This window comes from Eleutherodactylus coqui, chromosome 5 (genome assembly GCF_035609145.1).
Source record: "Eleutherodactylus coqui strain aEleCoq1 chromosome 5, aEleCoq1.hap1, whole genome shotgun sequence".
NCBI classification, from domain to species: domain Eukaryota; kingdom Metazoa; phylum Chordata; class Amphibia; order Anura; family Eleutherodactylidae; genus Eleutherodactylus; species Eleutherodactylus coqui.
This window is the reverse complement of record NC_089841.1, coordinates 30,076,987-30,084,363: the sequence shown is the minus strand read 5'-3', so window position 1 is coordinate 30,084,363 and position 7,377 is coordinate 30,076,987.

The following is a 7,377-nucleotide window of genomic DNA, read 5'->3' as shown; positions in this document are numbered from 1 at the left end:
TTAAAGGGGTTGTCCCGCGCCGAAACGGTTTTTTGTTTTTTTTAACCCCCCCCCCCCCCCGTTCGGCGCGAGACAACCCCGATGCAGGGGTTAAAAAAACCACCCGCACAGCGCTTACCTGAATCCCGGCGGTCCGGCGTCTTCATACTCACCTGCTGAAGATGGCCGCCGGGATCCTCTGTCTTCATGGACCGCAGGGCTTCTGTGCGGTCCATTGCCGATTCCAGCCTCCTGATTGGCTGGAATCGGCACGTGACGGGGCGGAGCTACACGGAGCTACACGGAGCCCCATTCAGAAAAGAAGAAGACCCGGACTGCGCAAGCGCGGCTAATTTGGCCATCGGAGGGCGAAAATTAGTCGGCACCATGGAGACGAGGACGCCAGCAACGGAGCAGGTAAGTATAAAACTTTTTATAACTTCTGTATGGCTCATAATTAATGCACAATGTACATTACAAAGTGCATTATTATGGCCATACAGAAGTGTATAGACCCACTTGCTGCCTCGGGACAACCCCTTTAAGTCTCCTCTCAGCCTTCTTTTTTGCAAGCTAAACATTCCCAGTTCCTTTAACCGTTCCTAATAGGACATGATTTGCAGACCGCTCACCATCTTGGTAACGCTTCTCTGAACTTGCTCCAGTTTGTCTGTCTTTTTTAAAGTGGGGTGCCCAGAACTGGACTCAGTATTCCAGATGAGGTCTGATTAAGGAAGAGTAAAGCGGGATAATTACCTCATGTGATCTAGACTCGATGCTTCTCTTACTACATCCCAGAATTGCGTTTGCCTTTTTGGCTCATGTTGATTCATGTTCAGTCTATTAGTATAACCAAGTTTTTTTCACATGTGCTGCTGCTTAGCCCAATTCCTCCAATTCTGTATGTGCTTTTTTCATGTTTTTTGCCCAGATGTAGGACTTTGCATTTCTCCTTGTTAAATACCATTCTGTTAGTCGCTGCCCACTGTTCAAGCTTTTCTAGGTCTTTTTAAATACTCTCTCTTCCCTAGTGTTAGCTATCCCTCCTAGATTTATGTCGCCTGCAAATGTCATCAGTTTCCCATTAATTACCTCCTCTAGATCATTTATAAAATTGTTGAACAACAGTGGGACTAAGAGAAGCCTTGGGGTATTCTTCCACTTGGTTGTGCAGCCATTTATGACCACTCTTTGAGTACGATCACTCATCCAGTTGTGAATCCACCTAACAGTTGCCTTGTCAATCCCATATTTGGTCATTTTTTCAATAAGTAAGATATGAGATACTTTGTCAAATGCTTTACTAAAGTCAAGATATACTATATCCACCACATTTTTCTGATCAACCCAGTCGGTGATTCTGTCATAGAAGGAAATTAGATTTTTCCGGTATAGAAGTCAGGCTCACAGGCCTGTAGTTTCCTGGATCTACCTTCTTCCCTTTTTTGAAGATTGGAAAAGGGCAAGTGTTGTTACTATCTTCTAGGACTTCTCCTGTTCACCAGGAATCTTCAAAGATTGTGGCGAATAGTTCAGCAATTATCTCTGCTGCTTCCTTTAGTATCCTAGGATGTAATTTATCTGGATCTTAAGACTTGAATTCATTTAAGTTAGCTATGTGTTTCCTCACTGTCTCTCTGCTTATGGATGGCATGCCTTCTTTTATTCCCCCAATAGCACGGGGAAGATCAGTTGATGTTCCATCTACTTTCTGAGAGAAAACAGATACAAAATATGAATTTAAAAGTTCGGCCTTTTCAACATTATTCTTAACCAATTCACAATTTTCATCTTGTAAGCATCCAATAGCATCTTTGACTTTTCTTTTGATTTTGACATCACCCCCTCCCAAATCCTTTTTCATTACTTTGGCCTCTGTTGCAAGCCTCAATTTATTATTAGCTTTAGCTTTTTTGACACTTGCCCTACAGTTTCTGCAGACTGCATTATATTCTTCTTTAGATATTCCCTTCTCTTTCCATTTGATAAACATGTTTTTCTTTGTTTTTAACATGTGTGCAAGTTCTGTGTTCATTCATCCTGGTCTCTTTAAATTCTTCCCATTCTTCCTTCTTTTAGGGATTGTTAACGATTGTGCTTTGAGAATCTCATTTCGCAATATTTCCCAACCTTCTTGGACATTTCTGTCCTTAAGAACATCCAGCCTTTGGATTCTTCCTACCCTCTTTCTGAGTTCACTAAAATCTGCCTTTCTGAAATCCAAACTTGAGGTCTGCGTTTTCTCAGATCTTCCTCCCCTTTTTATTCAAAATGCAAGGATAGCATAATCACTGCCTCCTACGGTCCCAGCCACCCTTACTTCCTTAACCATTTCCTCCCTGTTGGTATGAATTAGGTCCAAGATAGCAGATCCCCTTGTTTTCTCTTTGACCTTTTGTAAGATAAAGTTGTCAGCAAGAGCGGATAAGAATTTGTTGGATCCATTACTTTTACCTGAGAGAGATTCCCAACAAATGTCTGGATAGGTAAAATCTCCCATGATCTCTATGTCATGTTTTTTTGAGGGCGTGGCCATCTGATGTAGAAAGAGTTCATCAATATCTTCTGCTTCTCCAGGCGGACTATAGTAAATGCCTACAATACTGTCCTTTCTGTTGTTCTCTCCTTGTATTCTTACCCAAACAGTTTCCACAGAACTACCATGCTCTGAAGCTTGAATCTCTGTGGAGATGTATGTTTTCCTAGCATACAATGCAATACCTCCTTCCCTTTCTTTAGGTCTGTTTCTTATAAATAAGTTGTATCCTGTTAACCCTTGTATTCCAATCATGTGTATCATTCCACCAAGTTTCTGTGATGCCTATGACATCATATTTCTTTTCCTGTGTTAGGAGCTCTAATTCTCCTTGCTTGTTTCTCATGCTCTGTGCATTTGTGTAAAAACATTTTAGTTTGTGATCGGTGTCTGTTGCTCCTCTCCTTTCCTTATGAATGTTTTGTCTTTGTTTTCTTTCCATGTCTAATAGCAAGGTTCTCAAATGTATTAATTCTAGACTCCATGGTCTAGAAATCCAAATCTTTGCTGACGGCATCATGGACATAGCCAGTTGTTCACCTCTAAAATCCTGTTCAATCTACCTATTCCATGGCAATCCACTGGAAGGAAAGTTGAGAAGACCATCTGTGCTTCTAGTTCCTTCACCTTCCTTCTAAGGTCTTCAAAGTTTCTGAAAACCTCGGAAAGAAGGTAAAGGAAACCCATAGAACTACAGGTCCCAGCAGCACAACCTAACAAAAGGCAAGCAATTCAGAGTGCTATATTATGTTAAAAATAAATCTTATTTGTATAGCGCCAACTTATTCTGCAGCGCTTTCAAGTAATTTATTTATTACCCCCCAGCAAGCTGGGTACTCATTTTCAACCTCAGCCTGGAGCTGGCTACCTGAACCACGCAGGGTTTGAAGTTGCAACCTTCAGGTCATGAGCGAGAGTTTAGGACTTTATTTCTGCTGCCTTCGCACTCTGCGCCACACGAGTATGAAATGTATAAACTTACTAAGAAACGTTTATTATTCAGAAAGCAAATATGATCCAGATAACGCACCTATCGGTGGTGGATAAAAATAACATAAGTGTCTGCTCCAAATATAGAGATTATCATTATTCCAGAAGCATTATAATAAAGTGACATCCAGCATTCACATGTAACATAAATTAGCACATAATTGGGTCAGATAAGAGGGGTTTTTATAGCATCAGGCTGAGCTGGAGTTCAAAATAGCCAGAACTGCACGGAGATTTGGAGCTCAGTGTGTGGAGACGGCATGCCCGGGGACCTCTTAGTTAGTTTTGAAGTCTTTTTGGGCACTTAGGCAAAAATTTCTTTAAGCTCAACAAAATTCTTTATAGAGTTCTTTAAGCATCAAAATTATATTGAAGGAAAAAATGGAGCACGGGACAAGATGGTGGGATTTATTTCATGCTATATATAAGCTATGTGTATACAATATTTCACATATAAATGTGTCTATTAACTTGTTGCTTATAAATAAAAGTGTACATTTAAAAACTTGTGTGCTTTATTTGGGCCGATCTCTCAGGACTAATGGAGCTGAGCGAGAACTTGTAGACATTTTATGTATTAGTAGTGAGCGGAGAATCACAACGGGGATCCCGGACTTTGTGGGATTTATTAGGAAACCTTTCGGCTTTGAAAGCAATCCTTTCTTAGTGGATAATCGTATTAACCATTAAATGAGTCTCTTATGCATCTAGTTCAGCGCTATATTTTTTGCATGCTCGCATGAGTCTCATGTAGCAACATCCCGGCATAATGTTTCAGCAGCATGGCTTGGGTGTGACTGTAAAGGGTTAATCTTGTGCTCCCCTTTCACTTTAGTTGCCGAATGAGCATAACTCATACCCCAACCCAGTCCATACACCTCCATACTCATTGCCACCACTGCTGGAATGCAGGGCCTGAAATCACCCTCAGTTACACTCGAACACTCACTGCTCTCTAGCAGTCAAAGGATTAACACTACAGAAGGCTCAGGTTCGAAAACCACAAATCTAAATTATTGATATCTCGCATATCACATCTTGTAAGTTGAGGTAAGCCATAGTATTCTAAACATTGTCCTCCAAAAACACAACACTGCGGCTTTAATATTTATCAGGCATTTATGATAAATTTCATCCATAATGAGGTGAACGTTTTCTTGCAATTATTACGCTTCATGTCCTCCAACATACTATCCTTGTATTTTTCCCAGAGACATAAAGTGTCTGACAGCTTATAAAATATCAATAATACTAAGAAAAGTTCCCGTAGTCTGAATAAAGAATCACAAAGAGAAGGTTCTTCCACAGTAGCATTCCAGTGCTTGTCATCCTCTAGCAAGCCTAGAGCCTTACAGACTGATTGATATGTCGGGTGAACCATGCCATTAAGGGCTTATGCCCACAGAGGGAGTGAGATACGCCTGTGGATTTACGCCGTGGGAGTACCATGGTGGTAAACAAAAACTCCCCACTGGTGACCATCAATAGAACATGCCGCAATTTTTTTCCCACAGTGGAAATCCGTGGCAGAATCACGCATGTGAACACTGACAGGTAGAAAAGCTATTAGGTTCAACAGAACCTAATAGCTGCGTTATTCCGACGCAGATTTCCACCATGGGCATTGCCCCTGACAGTCTTCAAATCCTAGAATGACGTTGGACCTCAAATTTCATAAAGCAGAAGACAGAGATAATAGCGCTCTTCTGGCCAGCCATCAACAGCCTCAACAAGTTTTCTCCTCTCCAATCTGTTACTTTTCCATACATAGTAGGATGGAACTTCCACATAAAGAGTTTTTGGAAAAATATCAGTTTTGTATAGGTGAAAAAATGCTAAAAGTGTAATTTCCTGAAGGCCGTTAACCTTCTGTAGCAAATTATCATTGTCATTTGGATTCAAGTGGATACGCTGGCCAAATGCACAGCGAGATGAACACAGCGTTGGAAACCTTTTGTGCATGGGAAAAGCTAGAATTCTCCAGACGGCCTCAGAACTGCTGATGTATCGACCACTTTCATATGATTTGATCTCATCACTATCCTGTTGGAGACCAAATGAAGCCGCTGCCTTTATTACCATATTTACGTATGTATTGTATAGATTTTATAGAACTGCGATACTCTATGTTAATATGGAGAACAAATGTAGGTGAAAGAAGAGGATTATAAGACATCACCCAGCGGTCAGCCAGGGTTACACTATTGATTTCAACGGTGAAACCATCGTCCTTCAGAGCGCCTTCACCATTAATGGGGGGATCCATAGTTTCCTGTTTCAGTTTCTTTCAGGAGGGTCGAGGGTACTTTTTACTGCAGTGTCCTTCTTTCATACAGGGTGCATTGATGTTTAAGTTACCGCGAGGCCCATGGATTATATCGGCCTTGATAATTTCATGAAGCTGAGGATATTGTTCAGTTTTGGTATCTCCACACAGATAACAACATCTATTCGCTTTAGTCACAACAAACTGTGGATATGAGGAAAACCTCCCTTTTGCCATTAAACAGAATACATAAAATACACTTTTCCAAACAATGCCCCTTTGTTAACAATGCCATTAATGCTTTAACCCTTTCCAATCCAATTTCTATCCTGGTTTTCTTAGGGGTCTTACTCTTTTTCTGCTGTTATACAACAGCGCTATATGCTGGCTAAAGCCAGTACTGCATGACATGACATGTTGGATAGGTTCTGACAGCAGAGAGGCTGGCAATGTACAGCAAGAGAACCCTGATGGATGTCTTCCAACATTGAAACTGTAAAGGCCTTAAATCATAATGTCTTCAGAGGTCAGACAGTGGATTGGAAGGGGTTAACTTTTAAGTGAAATGCTTCAGCTGTGATGTCATGATTAGAGATGAGCGAGTATACTCGCTAAAGGCAATTGCTCGAGCGAGCATTGCCTTTAGCGAGTACCTACCCGCTCGAGACTGAGAGTTCAGGTGCCGGCAGCGGGCGGGGGAGAGCGGGGCAGAATGGAGGGGAGATCTCTCTTTCCCCCCCCCCCCGCTCCCTACTGCTGACTGCCACTACTCACCGCTCCCCCGCGCCGGCACCCGAACTTTTCATCTCGAGCGGGCAGGTACTCGCTAAGGGCAATGCTCGCTCGAGCAATTGCCTTTAGCGAGTATACTCGCTCATCTCTAGTCATGATGATTGTGGGGCTTTTGACCAGGCAGCAATGCTTCCGCAATTTCAGTCTCTATTTTTGCGTACATATCATCTAAATATTGACTGAAAAGAGATTGATTGTACTACAAATGGTTAATATCAGTTTCTCTGGTCATGATGCGGTAGGAATAAAACTTTATGTAGATACTGTTTTTTTTAAGGAGCAACATTGTTTTAGGGTCACACTGGGGAATATTAATAGAATACCATGCTCACCATAAAAGAAAAGCTCTGCATACTGTAAGGCATCATACAAATGATGCAACTCACTGATATGTTGCAACTTGTTATCATAGGCCTCGTGTGACCCAGAGGGTTAAGGCAGCAGAATGCAGTCCTAAGCTCTCACTCAAGACCTGAAGGTTGCTGGTTCAATCCCTGGATGGCTCAGGTAGCCGGCTCAAGGTTGACTCAGCCTTTTACCTTTCCGAGGCCGGTAAAATGAATACCTAGATTGCTGGTGGGTAATAGATAAATGAAATGAAAGTGATGCAGAATAAGTTGGCGCTATACAAATAACAAGTCCCTTCATGGCTTTGTAACACAATATCTCGTTGTTTGAAGTGCTGTCCAACTATGACCAGAGCCACTTTGCTTGCTATAGGTGCATTAGAGCACCCTCTGAGTATTAGCTAGTTTTTTATTGGCATACATGGCAACTTCAAACTTTTAAAAGTCCTTTCTGTACGGCCTCTTAT